This window comes from Dromiciops gliroides, chromosome 1 (assembly GCF_019393635.1).
Source record: "Dromiciops gliroides isolate mDroGli1 chromosome 1, mDroGli1.pri, whole genome shotgun sequence".
NCBI lineage: Eukaryota > Metazoa > Chordata > Mammalia > Microbiotheria > Microbiotheriidae > Dromiciops > Dromiciops gliroides.
In genome coordinates this window covers 7,352,779-7,373,990 of record NC_057861.1, presented here as the reverse complement: position 1 = coordinate 7,373,990, position 21,212 = coordinate 7,352,779, and the positions used below count along the sequence as shown (strand labels likewise).

At 50.4% G+C, this 21,212-nt stretch overlaps 1 protein-coding gene across 1 annotated transcript in view; it reads right to left on the bottom strand.

Annotated features, from left to right (window-relative positions):
- PRR14L (proline rich 14 like) overlaps positions 1-15,421 on the bottom strand; it is a 64,665-nt gene extending 49,244 nt beyond the window's left edge. Inside the window, exon 1 of the mRNA XM_043980522.1 lies at positions 15,284-15,421. The gene's annotated coding sequence lies outside the window, so the exon portion shown is untranslated. The remainder of the gene's footprint in view (positions 1-15,283) is intronic.
- Positions 15,422-21,212: the final 5,791 nt, after the last annotated feature.

Genomic DNA, 21,212 nt, shown 5'->3' with positions numbered 1-21,212 from the left:
ACAGGGAAGGTCATCCATGAGAAGGCCATTGAGCAGTAGAAGAGCCGACCCTGACCCCAAAGCACTCCCCTCAGATCTCTCAAGCTCAGCGGTCTCTCCTCCCACTCCCATTCAGGGCATAGAAGCCTAGTGTCCGTGGGCATCTTTGCCCTGAGGGCCCGAGCAGAGGCTCCTTCGTAGGCACCTTGGTAGATCGGGAGGAAAGGTGTTCTTTTATATACCTGGCCTCCCAGGGCCCTGGCTCCATCTGAATCTGGGGGCCCAGGCCCTCTGGCGACAAATAATCCCCATTTACGCAGCGCCCTAAGCGTTCCAAAGCACTTTTCAGCTATCATCTCATTTGGGCCTCACAAGAACTTTTCAAGCAGAGGCTTCATTATCCCCATTTTAGAGATGAGCAAACTGGGGCTCAGAAAGGATCCAGGACTTGTCCCCAAACTCCCACATCCAGCCCTCTGACCAGCTCTCCACCATCCTGCTTCCGGAGGCCGCTGGGAAGCTGGAATGTATCCAGAGAAGGGTCAGCAGGATGGGAAGGAACTGGAGGTCACACCAGTGAGAGTGGCTGAAGAAAGGAACGCTCTGCCTGGAGAGGAAAAAAGAAGACTCAGAGCCATTTGCCCTGCTCAGCTCGGTGCCAGCACAGCAGCAACGGTGCACGAGCTTTTTCAGCCAGTGCTCCCCAGATAAGCGCCTCCCCAGGAGCAGGCGGAGGGGGCTCCCCCTTCACTGGACAGCTGCAAACAAAGGCAGGGGACTGCTCCCTTCTTGGTTGCCGTGCAGAGGATTCCTCTGCAGGGATGGACAGCACCAGGGAACCATCAGAGGGCAGGTCTGGGAACCAAGAAGACCTGGATGCAAATCTTCCCCTGGCTGTGTACCGGCGATGAGCCGTAACTCATAAAATGGGGAGAATACCACCTGGAGTCCCTACCTCCCAGTTTCAATGAGACACAGGAAGGGCAACCTTTACCTGATGTACTTACTGGAGATGAGGAAACCCCCTCTACCAACGTGACCTGCAGCCTTCCAGCCCTTCAAAGAAGGCAGGACCGGACCCTCGACCCTCCTGAGCCCTCAGGCACACTTCCTCTGCACGCATTAGAGAATGCCCACTGCCTCTGAAGGAAGGATGGCCTGAGGTCTCTTCCAACTCCTCTGTTTCTGTGATTCTATGGAAACTCCATCAAGGGCTGCTGTGAGGAAGAGAGACAGGACTTGTTCTCACTGGCACTAAGTGCAGGAGGGTGCCTGGGGAAAACCCTCCCCCAAAGCAGACCCAACCTGGCAGCTTTGTGCTGGGGGGCAGGGGAGCTCTGCGCCCAGCTCAGGGTCTGAAAGAGTCAGCCCCAGATGAACAAGCAGCTGCTCAACAGAGGCCTGGCCTGGGCTGAACTGACAACTTCCAGACACAAGTCATGGGAACCATCACGGGTGTTCAAAAGCAGAAAGGGAGTCAAGGTGTCTCCATCACAGAGTGGCATGAGAAGGGACCGCAGGAAGAGAGTGAAGCCCACCCACCAAGGTGGAGGGACTGGCCCAAGGCCGCCCCAGCAGGCTCAGAGGCAGCATCCAAGGCTAGGCCAAACCCATGTTCCTTCCCCCAGACATTGCTGCTTTAGCCTGAATCCTGGTGCAAAATGATGCCCAACAAAAGATATTCATGGGGCAGCTAGATGGCACCGGCCCTGGAGTCAGGAGTACCTGAGTTCAAATCCGGCCTCAGACACTTAACACTTACTATCTGTGTGACCCTGGGCAAGTCCACTTAACCCCAATTGCCTCACTAAAAAAAAAAAGATATTCATGCTCAAGGATTTATCAGAACTGCCTGATCATGGATGACCCCTTGTGGGGATGCCATAGAGCTGAGACTTCCTACCTGAGGCTAGGACTGCACGAGGTGGTCAGTCAACAAGCATCAAGTGCTGACTATGTATCCCCAGCTCTTAGCCACATCTGGCCCAAAGAAAGGAGGGTACAAAGAATAGACAAAGCACCTGAAGAGCTATGGGCAGAGGGCCGCAGTGCTACACAGGAAGCAACAACCAAGAGAAAGCACAAGAAAGCACAGCGGCTTCTGGTGAGGCTCCAGAAACAGCTGAGGGAAGAAGGAAGAGAAAGGGAAAGCTGTGACCAACTGCAAGCAGAATTCTGAGAACAGCAGTCAGGTAAGAAGGCTTTCTTAACTGCTCAGTGCAAAGAAACAAAACAGAATGGAAAAGAAAAGACAGCTCTTCAAGACCATCAGAGATACCAAGGGAATGTTTCGTGCAAAAATGGGAATGATAAAAGACAAAACTGGTAAAGACTTACCAGAAGCAGAAGAGATTAAGAGGAAGTGGCATGGGGCAGCTAGGTAGTGCAGTGGATAAAGCACCGGCCCTGGATTCAGGAGGACCTGAGTTCAAATCTGCCCTCAGACACTTGACATTTACTAGCTGTGCGACCCTGGGCAAGTCACTTAACCCTCACTACTCCGCAAAAAATTAATTACTTAATTAAAAGATTTTAACATTACTGATAACCATAATGGTGTAGTTACTGACCTCAAGCCAGAAATCCTGGAGAATGAATTCAAGGGGGCCTCAGGAAGCATTGCTAACAATCAGGCTTGGGGAGATGTTAGCATTCCAGCTGAACTATTTAAAACCCTTAAAAGATGACACTGTTAAATTGCTACACTCAATAAGTCAACAAATGTGGAAAACTGCACAGTGGCCACTAAGTTGGAAAAGATCAGTTTGTCTCAATCCTAAAGTGCTCACTTCATATGTTAGCAAGGGCATGCTTAAGGTTCTGCAAGCTAGGTGGGCATCAGCAATATGTACACGGAGAATTACCAGAAGAGCTGGCTGATTTTTGGAGAGAGAAAGGAAACAGACCAAATTACCAGCATTTGCCAGATCATGGAGAAAGCCAGGGAGTTCCAGAAAAACATCTGTTTCTGCTTCCTTGACTGTACTAAAGTTTTTGATTATGTGGATCACAACAAAATGTAGCAAATTCGAAAAGAGATGGGAGGACCAGATCATCGCACCTGTCTCCAGAGGAACTTATATTTGGGCCAAGAAGCAACAGTTATAATCAAGTATGGAACAACTTCTTGGCTTAAGAATGGAAAAGGAGTATGGCAAGACTGCCTATTGTCAACTTATTTCACTTCTATGCAGAATACATCACAGCAAATGGCAGCCAGAATGAAGATGAGCAGTATCTCAGATCTGCAGACCCCACCACTCTGATGGCAAAAAGTAAAGAGGGGAAGAGCTGGTCTGAAGCTTAACAGCAAGAAAACTGAGATCCTGGCAACTGGTCTCATCACTTCCTGGCACATAAAGGGAGAAGAAATGGAAGCAGTGTCTGACCCTATACTGCTGGCCTCAAGAATAACTGCAGACAGCGACTGCAGCCATGACATTTTTTAAGACACTTGCTCCTTGGAGGTGAAAACTTTGGAATACCCGGCAGTTTAAGAAAAAGCAGAGACGTCACCTTGCCGATAAAGATCTGTACAGTCAGAACTATGGCTTTTCCAGTAGTGATGCATGGCTATGAGCGCTGGACCATAAAGAAAGGGGCATGCCATAGAACTGGTGCTGGAGAAGACTTGTGAGGGTCCCTTGGGCAGCAAAGTGATCTGATTGGTCAATACTGAAAGAAATGAATTCAGGCCACTCCCTGGAAGGTGAAATACTAAAGCTGAAACTTTGGCCACATAATGAGAGGATGGGACTCACTAAAAACCCTGATGTTGGGAAAGATGGAAGGCAAAAGGAGGACAGGACAGCAGACGGTGAGATGGAAACAGCAAAGCATCAACTTGGACGGACTTGGAGAGAGGGGGGACAGAAGGGCCTGGAGTGCTGTGGTCCAGTCAGATAAATAAGGGCAGAAACAAGGCGCCTGCTCTGAACAAGCTCTCGTTCTACTGGGGGACACAATGTGTAAATAACTAGGAGAGAAAAACTGAGTAGATGGAAGATGGTCTCAGAGAGAAGGCCCTGGGGCGGTTAGGAACAGGCCCAGAGAACACTGTACACAGTAACAGCAACCTGCACCATTGTGTGGCTTCTCAGCAAGACAGAGACCTAAGGCAATTCCTAAAGACCCATGATGGAAAACATTCTCCTCACCCAGAGGAAGAACATGCAGGCTGAAGCACGCGATTTGCACTTTCTTTATCGTCTTTGTGGCTTTTCCCTTTTGGTCCGTTTCTTCTTTCACACCATAACTAATATGGAAATAGGCTTTACATGACTGCACATATATAATAACCTATTTTAAATTCTTGCCTTTTTAGGGAGGGGGAGGGAGGGAGAGAAAATTTGGAACAAAAAAATGTTAAATGAACGCTAAACAAACCGTCTTTACAGGGGATGTAATTGGGAAAAATAAAACACTGCCTCCTGCAGAAGGGAGTATTTGAGGTGACTCCTGAAGGGAGCCCAGGAGTCCCAGGAGGTAGAAGGGGAAAGGGAGATGGTGTGTGAAGCAGGAGGAACAGCCGGTACAAATGCACAAAGGCAGGAGGCTATGTGTGCTGTGGGATGGCAGGAAGTCAAGAAGACCAGGAAGGGAGGTCAAAGGGCTCCGAATGCCAAACCAACCAACCTATGCGTGCCCAGGTGCCTCTGGGATCCCAGGATGGTGGTGGAATAAGGTCTCAAACTGAAGCCACCTTCAGACTGGCACAACGCCAAGCGTCCCCAGCCATCCCACTACAACCCCTCTTGTCTCCTGGACAACGTCTACCTCAATTCCTCACCTCCTTCCCTACCACAGCTGGTAGAAGAATACACAGGACCTTGAAGGGGCCCTAGAGGGCCCTGGCAGCAATCCAGGCTTAGTGACCCTTCACCCCCAGAAAAAAAAAAAATGGCTTCCTTTCTCTCTCAACAGGTCCAGGCTTTATAGTGGTCCCGCCCCTCAGGATACAGTCTGAGAGGGGGGTACTGGGCTTCAGCCATCTCTGCAGAGGGATCGCTTCTGTTCCAGGTTACACCTCCCCAATCTGCCCCTTATCACCGGCATAACCTTGGGCAAGAAGCTGCACCTCAGTCTCAGGGTCTTCCTTTATAAACTGAGGGGGCTGTGGAGAGCTCTGGGTCTAAAACTATGATCCTGCAATGCGACTGGCCAGTCCCTCCCGCCACCTCCGAGCCCATCTAGTCTGTGGACCTCATAGCCAACCTCTTGGAGGGAAGACAGCCAAATGCTAAGGCACAGGAAAGGTCAGACCGGGCCTCCCTGCTGTGGCGCCCCCAGACTGAGCCGACCTCCAGATGTGAGAAGACCCTTGGAAGAGCTTCCAGAGGAAGGGCCCCTTGTGACACTGAACTAAGTATGCGCCCAGTCCCTGAGTGCCACTGCTAACTCTCCCCCCTTCTTAGGTCAGCCTCTCAACCAGAAGAAACGAGGAGATGCCAGGCTGGCCCCTCCCTCGCAAGTGGGAGTGTAGGGTGCCAAGTTTGACCTCAGCCCCGTCATTTAAAACCAGAGAATTCAGAGGTGGGAGGGAGGGAGGAGCGGCTCGTTAAAGGCCTCCGGAGGAAGCTGTAGCCCAAATTCACAGAATCAGTGCCAGAAAGGACTAGAGATGGTCTCACTGCACACCTTGATTTTACAGGCCAGGAAACTGAGGCTCACAGAGCTTGCTAACTGTTTCAAGAGCACATGCTGTGAAGGCTGAGCCCATGTTGGGCCCCAGGACTCACAAGTCCAAACCCAATACTCTTTTTACTCCATCACATAACTGACAAATCATGCCTTCCCTCAGACCCCACCCCGGCCACTCCCTGGCAAAAGGGGGCTGATACCCAAAGGGCAAAGCTGCTGCGTGGTGGGTCTGAGCAAGCTACAGTATAGGACCATTGTGACAAGCGTCATAAAAGGTGACAGGGAGGAAGTATGTTGTTGGAGAAGAACATGAAGCAAGATGGGCCGGTCTCAGTGATACAAGGGTTAACACTGGACAGGCAGGCTCTCCACAGAGGCTTTCTGGAAGAGCAGCTTCAGGATGGGTTAAGAAGGCAACATCGGGGGCAGGGGCAGATTGGTGGCGCAGTGGATAAAGCACCAGCCCTGGATTCAGAAGGACCTGAGTTCAAATCTGGGCTCAGGCACTTGACACTAGCTGTGTGACCCTGGGCAAGTCACTTAACCCTTATTGCCCTGTTTAAAAACAAAAAGGCAATATCCACCTAACGAGATCACACACCGGATGACCCAGCTTCAGTAAAATCTGGACTACCCACAAGCAGACACTGAATAGGCAAGCCCATGGCTTACTGGAAAAAACACTGGCCTTGGAGTCAAGAATCTGAGTCCTGCCTCAGGCCCCTCCAAGCTGCAAGACCCTGGGGCAACTGCCAACTGCGCTATGCCTCAGGCCCCTCCTCTTTAAGATGAGAATAACAGCCACCTCCTAACAGGGTTTTGGGAGGATCAAATGAGAGAAAATAGGAAAAGCATTCTGCAAACCTTAAATGTTTGCTGCTATTCCGGGGATCAAATGACTACATACCTTGTAATCATTAGGCACTCCGCAAATGCAAGCAGTTACTTTATAACCCGGAAATTTTGCAAACACCCAAGGAGGCAGAGCGTTATCCGCATGGGCTCACCCCCTGCCCAAAGGTTTTTCCAGCTGAAAAGCAGCACAATCCCAAACCTCCAAGTCGTCCTTCTTATCATCACCGAAGTAACGAAGTCTGGAAAAGCGCTTTGCAGCCACCTTTATGAGTCACCCTGTGTTCTTGGCATCTTGTGGGCAATAAAGCCAAGGGACAGAATTAGGAGGCCAGCGACTTGAGATCACACAGCAGGCGGAAGAGCAATGTCTCTGGTTAACACAAGGATCTGCTACCCATCACCCTGAGCAGGCCGAGATTCTCCTGCCCCTGGCAGTGCCCCCCAGGGTGCCCAGGACAGAGGGAGCCCCAGATGCTGGAACCCAAGTCTGGAGCCAGCAGCTTGGCTCCTGTCCCTATCCCACTGCCTTTCCACCTGGTCTCACCCTGGGCCAGGTCCGTGCCAGGCCCGTGCCTCTTTCTGGGCCTGTTTCTCTCTCTGTAAACCAGGGAGGCTCACTAAGAGGTGTGTAGCTCCACGTCTGCTCTCTCCTCTTTCGCTTCTATCCCGTGGCCCCCTTCCTGCCTCTAAGCTTTCTCCCTTATATGGACAGACCCTGTTTCCATCCAGGTCAGGCTCCCAACAACCCCCAGCCCCTGGCACTCGGCCAGTTGGGCCCAGTGGGCAGGGCTCTTTCTAGACCCAGAGTCAGAGCCACTCTGGTCATGACTACCTAAACGATCACCAATTCTAAGGAGGTTAATCATTGATTTCGGGGTTAACCACTTTAACAGCTGCTGGAGGCAGGCCGGGTGATGAAGAAAGACTATGAGGAGAAGACGGAGGCAGCAGAGAAAAACCAAAGAAGCCCAAACGGTGGCTACGGGCCAGCGGCAGAGCTGGTGGCCAGGGATACCGGGCTCCCAGATCCACAGTCAAGAGGCCCTGAGGGGTTCGGGTCTCCTAAGCTGATTTCACTCCATGGTCATCAGGCTAACCACTGTGGTGGCTGAGAAAGGGTCCTGTTCAGTTGTGTAAGCACAGACTCTCCAAACTGGGAGGGAAAATTGGAGGGTGGCAAATCCAACGCATGCCAAAGCAGGAACCCCTTCGCAGCCCAGACAAGCGGACCTCCCTCAGGGAGGTCCCCTATAGGCCAGCTGGGATTGTTGCCCAGCTTTCTTCTTGCCCTAAGCCTAGGGCTGGGAAAGGTTTAACGCCTTCTTTTACATTTCCCTTTAAAAATAGGTAAGATAAAAATAGTTTGGGCACAAAAAGGGGTCGGTTTCAGTTACCTGAAAAATTGACTGAAATGGAGCACACTTTATTAGCCAAGGATGCCAGAAAAATCTATTGTTCCTATTGTGCCTGAAATAGAAACATCCCCCCCCACTCGTGCTTTAGGATGCCTCTTCCAAAGGGCCTTGCCCAGTCACTGCCCAGCTGGGCCTGAAACTTAAGTCTCCACAACTGGTGTAGATCCCAACAAAATGCACCTGCCCAGGTCCTTGGCATGAGGTAAATGGGTCTCAGATTCAGAATTTTCAAGTTGGATTTAAGGATCACCTAGTCTCCCCCCCTCCCCCATTTCAGTTAGGAAACAGGCCCAGATGAGGTCAGTGCCTTTCATACTTTTGTCTAGTAATGCGTCATTAGTTCAAGGTTTTATTCTGCTCCTCTCCTGCTATTCATAAATCAATAAGCCCCTTCCAGAAGCCACAGTGAACTTGCTCTAAATAGGACAGTATATAAAGGCTGACTTTCTAACTCACATTTAGAACGGCTTAGAAAAGGCTTACAGGGGGGCAGCTAGGGGGCACAGTGGATAAAGCACCGGCCCTGGATTCAGGAGCCTCAGACACTTGACACTTACTAGCTGTGTGACCCTGGACAAGTCACGTAACCCCCATTGCCCCCCCCCAAAAAAAGGGGGGGGCTTACAGAATGCTTTTTCTTCAACATCCTCATGAAGCAGTTCATGGCAATGTGATATGTGTGTTTTACAAAGTAAAATTTAAAAACTCAGTGAACTTAAATGATTGACCCAAAGTCACAGCTAACTGGGAGCCTGGCCTTGACCTCAGGGCTTCTGACTCTAAAGACAGAGCTATTGCCATTTCATGCTTCCTAAATGCCTTTTGGTATTGACAGCTTACAGAAAGGTGAGGATTACATAAAAATGCCAAGAAAATTACTTAGGGAGAATAATTTGTCTGGATTGTCCAATGTAAGGAATGTGATTGGCCAAGTCAGAATTTGAGAATGTCTGTCAGAGCTGGGAGGGGCCTGAGAATATGGAATGTCAGGGCCAAAGGGCCCTTAGAACAGGGGATGTCAGGGCTGGGAGGGGCCTTAGAGATGACCTAGTTCAACTCTCTCATTTTAGTAATAAGAAAAAGGAGATCCAGTGAAGTTGAGACTTACTCAGTAGGACAGAAGCAGGGATGGAGAAGGGAGAAGGCTGTGGATGGCATGACCTCTGACGTCCTTCCCAATGCTGAGTTTTCAGCTCCCATGACACCCCATTTGCCTTTTATTCAGCCATTATGTTTACAATTCAAAGAGAACAGACTGGGCCCCTTCAGTGCACTAGGCCCTCAGGCTGTGGAGCTAAAACCAAACAGCCTCTTCTCTCAAGGACCTTGCTTGGGAGCTGCAATGCTGACCTCAGAGCTATGGCCAAGTCACAACTCCTGGGAGCCTCAGTTTCTCCTCTTTGCCCACCTTTACAGAGTCGTCATCTCAGATGAGACCCTGCTGTTCTCTTCACTGCCTCTAACCCACACCCCCCATCTCCTGTCTCTGCCCAGGCACTGGCTGACACTTCACCTCCTTCAAAGTTAACCATGCCCCAGGAGTTGTCTTCTACATGAAGCTTTCCCATCCCCCTCAGCCAATAGCGTCTCTGCTGTCCAGCCACCCCGCCCCCCCATTCCCAATTCTCTTATACCTATGTATGTTCACTTTATGGGCAGCTCAGCGGCTGAGTGCAGAGCCCTGGGCCTGGATTCAGGAAGACTCAACTTCCATAGTTCAGATCTGGCCTCAGACACTTCCTAGCTGGGTGACCCTAGGCAAGTCAAAGACTCAACTTCCATAGTTCGGATCTGGCCTCAGACACTTCCTAGCTGGGTGACCCTGGGCAAGTCACTTCACTCTGCCTCAATTTCCCCATCTGTAAAATGAGCTGGAGAAGGAAATGGCAAACCACCCCAGGATCTTTGCCAAGCAAACCCCAAACAGGGTGACAGACTCTGACATGACTGAAATACGATGACGATATCTGCCTGTGGAAGTGTGAGGTGAATGATTGAGATGTGCTCCCCCTCAAGTGATGAGGCAGGGCCCCAAAGAGCTGGTACATTTCAGGAGCACAAAGTGCTATGAGACGCAAGAGAGAGGAAAGCCTCTGTCCATCTATTGGCCCTCCCCCTTGTTTCCTATTTAATGTCCATTGAGTCCTTAAGAAAGCCCAACGTGGAGGCCCATTGCCCCAGTAAGCCATTCCTCCTCCCAGCAGGAGTGACCTCACACGGCACTCTGTTCGGTGACTCTTACTCATCATACAACAAATGCTCAGTGACTTGTTCCACCACCACCCCCTCCCCCCACCCAGTTATCGAGCTCAGGGACAGCAGGGACATGGCACCTCGAGAGAAGAGAAGCCCAGACCCCAAACAGGCATTTGACAAACCTTCCCCATCCAACTAAATGAACTGCAACCCCCAGGAGATTCTTGTTGCCAGAGACAACTCTGCTGAGGACTCGACTGAGCCACTGAGAGTGCAAAAGAAGGCTCTGGAGAAGAGGCACCACAGGCGCCCAACCAAGTCAGCCGGCGAGGACAAGAGGGGGCAAGAAGCAGCTTCGAAGAGCCCTGACCTACAAGCTCCTGCTGCCACCACTCAGGAGCCTCAGGCCTCTCCCATGTAAAACGCTGCTAATACCACGATGCTGGCCTCAGAGTTCTTGCCAGAAAGGCTCAAATACTATTGATCCTGTCCATAAAATAATCTGCAAACTTAGCAGTTAACAAGAGCAATGTTCTCTTCCCCCTGCAACCTTACACTCCTCTTAAGGTACTCATCTTGCATGACTTTGTATTATGGGAAAGGAATAAGCATGCATTAAGCACCTACTATGTGCCAGCCGCTCTTACAAATGTGATCTCATTGATGGTTATTTCTGCAGGCCCCATGAGGCTAAGGACTGCCCATGTTTTACCCACACTCTGCCTCTCCTCCGCAGGTCTAACAGGCTCTGCCTGGGCCAGGGCATGTTCTGGGCAAAGTTCAGCCTCAGTTTCCTCAGATGAGAAATGACTCTTCAAAGACTCGTTTCACTGTCCTGGGCTCCCTCCACTTTCACTTGATCACAACAGGAGTTCCTGTGGTTTGGTTTGGTGTGTTTTTTTAATTGCGGACCTGTGGGTGAGGCTCTGGTCTTTGGATGAGAGATATGGAGCCCATGCTGAGCTCCAAGCCCAAGAATCCTTTCCATAGACTTCAGCGGGGGAGGAGAGCTCAGACTCACCCAGAGCCTCAGGATCAGAGGTCAGCTCGCTCCAGCCCAGGTCCAAAAACAAGCAGCAAGCTGGAGTTTGCTCACCCTTGCTCAAGATGTATACAGATTATCACAACCTCGTGATATTGGCAGGGCAGGCAGGAATTATTGCCCCATTTTACAGATCCCGCCTTAGAGAGTCCCCAGTAAGAAATGTTACAAATCTGATGAGCTAGCAAGCCAAGAACATTGCCTCACACAAGCCACTTTACAAGTGTGTGCCTCTTTGTTCCCTAAAAAATACTGGCAAGAATTCACATCCTCCCATAGCTACTGTAACAGAGACCTAAAAGATAACAATGAAAAACAATCAGCAAATTTACTATCCTTCTATTTTGCTTCAGTTTGTCAGGGGGAATCTCAGGCAGAGCTGGTCTTCAGGACTTGATAAAAATAGGTCTTTCTGTTAGAAAGTGTTCAATGAGAATGGCAGCTCCCTGAGAGCAGTGCCCCAGGTAGAGCCTGGAGAGCCAAGGGTCAGACCTAGTGATCGGTGCCTGCAGACTGACTGCCTGAGCTGGAAGCTCTGGCCCAAAGCATGAAGTGAGGTAAACCTGGCACTTGTGATCTGCCTCAAAAGACTCACAATCAACCTGTTTAAAGTAACTTGTAGGGGCGGCTAGGTGGCACAGTGGATAGAGCACTGGCCCTGGATTCAGGAGGATCTGAGTTCAAATCTGACCTCAGACACTTGACACTTACTAGCTGTGTGACGCTGGGCAAGTCACTTAACCCCCATTGCCCCACCAAAAAATAAAATTAAAGTAACTTGTAGCCTGAGAACATGGGGGGGGGGAGGCTTTTTGTTATGGGTTCCTCAGAATGTTTTTAAATGCACAAAATCACATCAATAGGGTAATAAAAGAAATCAAATTATACGGAAATATTTTTTAAAAGACCAAGTTCAGACCCCAGGTGAAGAAGCTGGATCTAGGGGAAAATTCACAAACTTACTCATTGTTATTCCTTCCCACCACTAAGAAGCTGCTTTCTCTGCACGGGCCCCAGCCCCCACACCAGTCAGCAGGCCAAACCCCTAGCCAAAGATGAATTCCTTCTTGAAGAGCTGAGGGCATTTTAAGTATACCGGAGGCAATGAACTTAACTTATGGAAGTAGGGGCTCAAGTATGGCCTCTGATCCATAATACTATTCCACTTGAGGGAATTCTAGGCAAAATACAAGAGTGCAGCGCCCCAAGTCACTCTCTAAAACAATAAGGGCGCTGACCTTCAAACCCAAAGAAAAGGGAGCCTCCCCAGGAGTATTTACAGAAATTTTGTAGCAAAAATTTTTATGAATTTGCTAGAATTTATCCTATGAATTTTAAAGGCAAATAATTACATGTAGATATTATAATTTTACTTAATTTTTTAAAAAAATCTATCCTACTTTTTCTATTTTCTTTGCCTTACAGAAAAAAGAATCGACAACGTATGTCTTCTTTGAAGGACACAAGATCTTCAAGGTATTCTTAAATTCAGACCCTTCCAGGATCTGCAAGATTCTTTCCCATCTTTTTTGTCTGTTTCAGGGAGGTGTTCTAGAGTGGGGTCAAGAGCACTGGCCTAGGGGTCAGTTAGGAACCCTAGGGTTCACAATGCCCCCCAATGAATGTGGTTCTTCGCTTCCTGCTGCCAGCTGGGGAGCTCCTAATGCCCCAGAATCCCAAGTGCGAGTCTTTCCTATGGAGGACATACACTGAGAAGGGCAGAACAAAGCTAGAAGTAACGTCTCCAGGTTTGCAATAGCAGATCAACTTGAGCTAAGAACCCATCCCAGTCAGCTGAGGCAAGAATGGGGAGGCTTCTTTTCCTATGGGCGTCAGGAAAACCGTAGCCAGGCTAATCCCCACAAAACAAGCCCATGGATGATGTTTGTAGGAGGGAGAAGTAAAAAAAAGAATCGGTAATGACTAAACACAAGCAGCCTAGAAAACCAAGATTAAAGACGTCACCCACTTTCTTTCATCATGGAGCCCGGGTTTTAAAAAGTCAGTACTTGAGATCCTCCCCCCAAAACATAACAACATGTAGCTGGGGACAAAAAGCAACACAAAAGCCAAGGCAGAGTAGGAATGTCCAGGATGTTTGTCTCCTGGAGGCCTAACCTCATTCATTTCATGTCTCCACAAAGAACATTACTGGCTCACAGAGTACCCAGAGCATGTGTGCCCTCAGAGACTCCCCTCCCAGAAAGGGACTTGATTTCCCAAAGCTTCAGACAGAACGAGGGCCTCAGTAACAGAACTGGGAGAAGGGCCTTTCCTCGGCTTTGGGAAGGTAAACTTCAATGCCATGGGGAGCTGGGGACGCAAGGGGCAACCTCTCAGCAAGGAATATTCTAGAAATCTCCAAGCAGGAAGGCCCATCTCCCTCTGGCTGTTTCACCCCAGGAAGAAAGGGGGCTAAAAGAATGGAAATGCAGAAATGGGAGGCTAGGGGTGCGCAAAGGATGCCTCTGTAGGTAGCTTTGTTTCAGCCTCCCCATGGGGACAGTTCTATCTTCCCTGGAGAAGGGGGGGGGGGGCAGCAGTGTGGTCCTCTCCCTTTCCATCAGGGAGGCTTTTTTTTCTTGACTGCTTCTGGAGATCTGGGCCTTCTCTATCCAAAGCATCCCAGAGAGGGGCTAGAAGGAACCTTAAAGATTATGTAGGCCAATCCCCTCGCTTTACAGAACAGGAAACTGAGGCCAAAGAAGTGATATGCCCACGGTCACCCTGGCTCCAAATCAAGCATTCCTCCCACAGTGAAATGATGAGACTACGGTGGGAGGAAGGCAATTTCCCCCCTTTCTTCCCCCCAGCCTGGGAGGGAAGAACAAGGAAGGCCGAGGTCTCTACCCCAGGAGTAAAGGAGGCAGTTCTTTGCCCTTAAGTGACCACTGAGATCTCCCCTCTTAGGGGCAGTGGGCCTGTCTCAGAATGGAGATTCGGGGTGCTTCGTGAGAGGGAGTGGGGGGAGAAAAGGCAGTCCTGGTGGAAGAGGCTTTTCCCCTTCTAGTTTTCAATACCAAGACAGGGCTCCCCACCCCCACACTATGAGGCCAGAGTGCTGGAAGTGGGCTGGGGGATGGGAACTCAGATGGGATGAGAGGGCAGTTTAATAGCTCCTACCCCTTGGAGGGTTTGGGGAGGGGAGGGGGGGGGCAAGGATCCTCTATTCCTGGTGTAATCTTGTACCATGGGGAGGGGCTCTAGCTACCTTAAAGGACTGGAAGAATTTAGAACTTATGGAAGGGGCGAAGAGTCCTCCAAGAAAGAGGAGGGGAAGGAGGGGGTCTCTCTCTACTTAGTGCATCTAGGGAGATCTGTGGCTGGGGGCTGGGCCCTCTCCCGTGGGGGGTGGGGGGATTTGAAGGGGGCTTTTCTTTTTGTGAGGCTCAGGAGGTCTCTGGGGGAGGGCACTCCCCCCACTTGGGAGATCCTCCCAGGGGACCTTGGGGATTGGGCCTCTCCCTACCTGGGGTGAGGGGATCTCTACAAAAGGGCACCCTCCCCACTCGAGGATTTAGGACCGAGCCCTATGGCACGGACAGGGAAGGTCTTGGTGGGATTTAGGAGGGAGTGGGGGGTACTCTCCTTGCTTGGGGGGGGGGGTTAGGAAGGAGCCCAGTGGCGGGAATGAAGCTCTCTCCACCTGGAAGGACTTGGGGTTTGGCCTTTCCCCAACGTGGGGGCGGGGAGGGGGTGATGGGGGGATGTCTCTTTGAGGGGCACTCCCCGCCCAGTGGCCGGGATGGGAGGCTCTCTCTCCACTTGGGGGGGCAGAGGGCGGCTGTATGGGGGAGGGGCGCTCCCCTCCCTGCCCCCAGGCCAGGTCCAAGGCCAGGGTCAGCCACTCCCAGCCCCGCTTGACTCCAGATCCCTGATAGGCCCCACGAGCGGGGGGGGGGGGGGGTCTATCGCGACATGGAACGCCTGGGTTGACCCTGGCGGGACATGATGGGAAGGACGAAAGACCGAGAGAGCCCTATAAATGGGCGCGCGCTCTCCCCGCCTGTCGCGACACCGTGGCGCCTATCGCGACATGGCCGGGCCCCTCCCCGGGCCCGCGCTGCCCGCAGCGCCTTGTCCCCGCTCCCCCGCCGTGGCCTTCCCTGCCCCTCCCCCACCCCGGAGCCGCCGCTACCGCGGCTACAGCTACTACCTGAGCCGAGCGAGGGAGGGAGCGAGGGAGGGCCGGGCCGCTCTCGCCGCCGCCGCCGCCGCCGTCGCTGCTTCTCTATGGTCGCCCGCACTTCCCCATCCGGGACCTGCAGCAGGCGGACTGGCCGCGCACGCGCACTCACCCTGCCCCGCGCCAGCCACGCGGGCTCTTCCGAGCTCCGCCGCTCCGCCCCCTGGTCCCGGCTCGGCCCCGCCCCCGGCTGTTCCCGGGGTGCGGCGCCCTCCCCCCGCGCGACCCACCGTCCCGCCCCCTCCCTGCCGCGTTGTACGGTCCACTTCACTTCACTTCATTTCACTTTTTCTTGCTGGGGCCATTGTTCTCGACCTCTGTCCTCCCCCCTCAGTGGTGAGCAGTGGTCAGAGGAGATAATGTTTGTAAAGCCTCCTTTGCACGGTGCTGGAACCTAGTAGGGGCTCGATCGATGTCTCCAGCTTCTGTTCCTCCCACTTATCCCGGGGCTCCTTCTCCATCTTTGCGGGATCTTCAGCCAGCCCGGCTGCTTCACTGTGGGCACTACTCTCGTGCTGTCCCTGGGGGATCTCACTAGTTGCCACCACTTCAGCTACTCGCCAACAGGGACAGCCCTGTCCATGTGCCTCAAACACGATACTCTCATCTCCCAACTCCAAGCCTGTTCCCTGGCTGTGCCCCCTGCCAGGAGCTGTGCCCCCTGACCGCTGTTCCCAGCTTCCTTCCACTGTCAATCGAAATCTCACTTTCTAAGAGAAGCCTTTCCTAATCCCCCTTAATGCTAGTGCTGCCCTTGTTTGATCATCTCCAGTAGGCCTTGTTTGTCCATAGTTATTTTCTAGGGCATAGGGGTTCAGGAGGACCAGCACCTCTGGGGTGAGAGCTGCTCATGCACCTTTGGTGCCCACCTGTCACCTAACTCTCACCTGTGGCTCCAAGAAGCTCTAACAGCCACACCCTGGTAAAAACCATCTCCGCAGATGGGCTTAGCCAGGTTGAGGGCAACCAATGGGGCCTCAGACCTGTTGGTGGGGGGGGGTAGGGAGATGTCCACCCCAAATGTGTGAAGACTTGCCCCAGCAGAGTGGGCAGATGAGAATAATTTGTTCCAATGGGCTACTAAGGGGGCTGAAGCAGGTTCTGTGGAGCACTCAGATCTTTATCAGACACAGAAGACATGTCATCCACTGGCCATCGCCAGTCACCCTGACTTTTGTCCTGCTATTGGACTCCAATGACTAGAAGAGAGAGTGAGGGTGACAACTTAGTGTAATTCTGCCGAACTTAAATCCAGTTTTGCTGGAGTCAAAAGACAATAGATATGTAGATGGATGGATGGATGGATGGATGGATGGATGGATGGATGGATGGATGGATGGATGGACGGACAGACAGACCTGGGATTTCACATGTACAGGGAATTCCCAGATGAGGAAACCCTTCACCCATGCAGATTGGCACCTTCTCTGCAATTGAGTAGAGCATGCTAGGTAGATGACTTAGGCAAGGCCACACGGTCAGTATCCACTAGCCTGGCTGCCTACAGATAAGCCTTTACAAAAGACCTTGAGGAAGGAGAGGGCATTAACAACTTGGGTTAGGAGGGAGCTCTTGACCAAGGCCTGAAGAAACAGAAGGATTGTAGGAGGCCAAGGTGGAGCCGCAGCACTTGGGATGGGGCATTTGGCTTGTGCTTTCTGAACTCTGTATTTACACAGGTCATTCCAAGCAGAAGATGCACTGCAAGGTCCCTGAGGTTCTTATGACCTTGTTAATGCCCAGACCACTGGTCTGCTGGCTCTCCTCCTCCCCTCCTCTTTCCTAGCCTGGGGCAAGTCTCTTTCCCTCCCAAAGTCTAGGTCTGGGCCTCTGTAAGGCCGAGATAACCCACCCTGCCCTTCCTATCTATTTTCTCCCAGGGCTGCTCAGAAGCTCAAGACAAAAACATGGCCTTAAAAATGCCAGCTCTGCGTCAGGAATTATAATAAATAATTGTGATGCTTCGGGGTTTTACAACTCAAGTCCAATTCCGAAAGATCAGGACTATCTTCCTCTAGAGGCTAAAATGCTACTTTTTTCCCCTTGGGACAGAATGAATCAAATTCTGACAACTCCTTGGTTAGAAGATTCCCACATTCACAGCACAGATCATAGAATTCTAGCTCTGGAACTAGAAGGGATCTTGGAAGCCGTGGAATCTAACCCTCTCATTTAGCAGATGAGAAAACCCAAGCCCAGAGACATTAGTGGACTTGCCCAGGATCACACAGTTAATAAGTGTCTGAGGTAGGATTTGAATCCAGGTCTTCCTGACCCCCCCCCCCCCCCACTAGTTGTAAACAAATGTCTCTCCTAAAGGAATTCTGCTTATTTGACTCTAACAAAAGGTGTTCTTTGCTAACAAAGGAAATTCCTTTAAGGTGGATGGGAGAATCCATGGGCTCCCACCCTACAGATGGGTTCGAGGACTTATCAGTCTCATGACCACCAAAGACAAAAGTAAGTCAACCACCCCTCCCTAACATACTCCCTATCCCATCAGCCACTATTTTTCTAAACCTCTCCTGGCTCCCTCCAGGCATTTTCTCTGCTTGTGCCCCTTGCCAGGAATGCCCTCCCTTCTCACCTCGGCTTCCTGACTTCCCTCAAGTCCCACCTTCTACAAGAAGCCTTTCCCCAGGGAGCCAAGATGGCGGAGGAAAGGCAGTGAGCTCTCGAAGAAGCCTTTCCCCATCTGCTTAACGCCAAAGCCTTCCCCTTGAGATTGGCTCCAATTTCATCTGTATGTGGCTTGTTCATTCCCATGACACGCTGTTTCCCCCATTAGGCTGCGAGCTGCTCAAAAGCGGGGACAATTTCTGTCCTTCTCTATATACCCAATGCTTAGTAGAGGGTTTGGCACATAGTAGGCGCTTAATAAATGCTTGTTGACTCTGTTCCAGGTGCTCTGTACCCAGTAAAGTGGCTTGAGTCTGCTCTCACTTCCCCAGAGTCAGCCAAGGTACCAGGGGCAGGTACCCTGAAGGTCCAGGGGTGATTCTTCTCTCCTGCCATGGTTTCTGGCCCCCACTGGCTATGTCCCCCCCCTCCAGATGTCAGTTACTGGTACCCAGTCTTGTTTTACCACTGGACATCAATTAATCTCTAGAAAAGGATAATTGGCTTTGAAGATAACGGGAAGACAAATACAAATATTTGCTCCGCCCCAGCCCCTTAGGGGTACGCTCCTGTATCCCCTCTCTGGGGAGGAGAGTGTGCTTACTCTTCCAACAGTTTCTACAAAGCATTGGTTCCCCCAAATCCATCTGCCTCAGCTACCTCAGCTAGGAAGGGTCCCAAAGGTCCCTCCTTGCTCCTTGGGGCATAAACACTGAGTAAAACACTGTATGGGTGTGGATTCCAACTCCTGCATTGGAATGACTTGGTCTTCTGACCTTTTAAATTCACAAATTCAAAGTCATTTCCCCCTTCTCCCTATTTCTTCACCTAAAACTCAAGAACAAAAATAGAAATAGGCAAGGAACCAGGCCTGTGGCCTCTGTGGAGAAAACAGAAGCCTTTCTCCTCATTGTGTTTCACTGGGCGCTGCTATCAAAGGAGTTAAAATCAGAGTGAGCAGTTGAAGAGAAAGGGAGGAAATGTCCAAGACTGAGCTCCTCCCTCCCAGAGACCAGGACCAGTTAGAGTGTCTCTGCAGGCTCTACTCTCTTCACCAGCCTTCTATTAACCTCATCATAACTTGTTGCAGCAGGTTCCTCATAGTCTTCCTCTGGGGAGACACCTTCTGAGGCAATCTGCTCACATAAGTTACACAAGCAAACACTGATTAAGCATCTGCAATGAGCCAGAAATGGTGCGAGGTCCTTGGGGTACAAGAGCAAAACTATCCAGTCCTCCAGGAATGGCGGAGTAAAAGGCCACATGAATCAGCTCTTGTCCAAACAGCAGCCTGGTTAAGAGCAGATGGGCTCAACTTCCAGGGATGAATTCTTTTGGCCACAGATATTCATGGAATCGCTTCCAGAATGCAGGGGGCATGATGGGTATGGGAAGAGGGAGGCCTCACCCCAGTGAAATCATCCATTTCTGCCTCCTAAGGGCCTTTTCATCCGGGCCATGTTGATGCTGTAGAAACCTTGTTGCTCACATTTCAGGTCTCCTTAAAGTGAGGTTGGGGACGTGGCTCATCCCACACTGAACTCCTGCCACGTGGGATGCCTTGTCATTCCTGCATCCCATCCCGTGTCTTTCTGCAGAGTCTGCAACAAGCCTAGAAAAGTCTTCCTCGGGCTGAAACCCTTCATTCTCTTTCAGAACCAGCTCCAGGGCTGTCTGCTCTGATGCCCTGAGGTGGGAGTGAGTCTTCCTTCCTCCATTTGCTTCTCAAGTCACAGACTATCATCAGATCTGGAAGAGTCCTAGATCTTAGTGTCTTAGAGACAGGCAATAGAGTGTAGTGGAAAGAATTCAGGATTTGGAGTCAAGGGATATTGTGATTGTTCGGTTCTGTCTGACTGTCTATGATCTCATCCGGAGTTTTCTTGGCAGAGATACTGGAGTGGTTTGCCCTTTCTTTCTCTGGCTCGTTTTACAGATGAGGAAACTGAGGCAAACAGGGTACCGTGACTTATCTAGGGTCACACAGCTAGTACGCGTCTGAGGCAGATTTGAACTCAGGAAGATGAGTCTTCCTGACTCCAGGGCTGGTGCTCTACCCACTGCACCACCTAGCTGCCCTTATCCAGCCCTTATTTCCATCGTGTGTGTATAAAAATATATATATCTGTACATTGTGTACACTATGGAGCCCCCTAGTGGCCCCAATCTCTCCTTTAACACTACTTGTGTGACTTTGGGCAAGTCCTTTTTGCCCCTGAAGTTTCTCCTCCTCAGAGATTCCTTCTGGACTCTGCCCTCAGTCACGGAATTCTAGGAAAATTGCTCAGCCTCCCTGGGCCTCAGTTTCCCCATGTATAAAACAAGCAGATTAGACTAGACAGCCTCTGAGACCACTTTCAGTTCTGATTCTGTGACACTGCCCTATAATTTGACAGAGGGAGAAAATTAGCCTCAGAAAAGCTGCCATTTCCTTTTCTTCAATCCCACAGTGCCCCTCCCATTTCCCCCATGCTCTTTCAAATATCCCTGACACTGGCTCAGCAATCTTATCTTCAAGTTCTTTTGAAAGATTTTGGTTTCTATTTGTCTGGACTTGATTAACACCAATAAACATGAACATTTACATGTACAAATCCGGCCTCAGACACTTGACACTTACTAGCTGTGTGACCCTGGGCAAGTCACTTAACCCCAATTGCCTCACTTAAAAAAAAAAAAAGCATATGATTGATTTTAAAGTTAGTTTCAAAGCCATGTTCTTCATCTATATCCTGCTGAATCTTCTACTCTCTTCCATGTATTCTTTTAAATGCTTCCTTGACAATGTTCTTTCTTTGTATTCCTTTTTTTTGAGCATCAGTATCACTCATTCCTTCTTCTCATCCATACCTCCACCAACCAAAAAAATAATTAAACCCACTCTTAACAGCCATTAAGCATATGGAAGTAAAAGAAATCCACATATCAGTCATGTCTGAAAATATAGGTCTTATTCTACAACTCTAGCCCATCACCCTTCTCTGAGGGTGTAGAAGTAGCATATTTCAGTGGGGATAAATGATTGGTTATTGTATTGATTAGAGTTGTCTTCCAAAGTTGCTTTTCTTTACAGTGTTGTGGTCATTGGATAAAACGTTCTGGTTCTGCTCACTACACTCTGCCTCAGTTAATACACATCTTCCCAGGTTTCTCTGAATCCATCACTTTCATAAATTCTTATGGTTCCATAATTTTTCATTAATTCATATACCATAATTCCTTCAAACATTCCCAGATAGATGGGTGCCCTTTCAATTTGTTTGCTACATCAAAAAGTGGT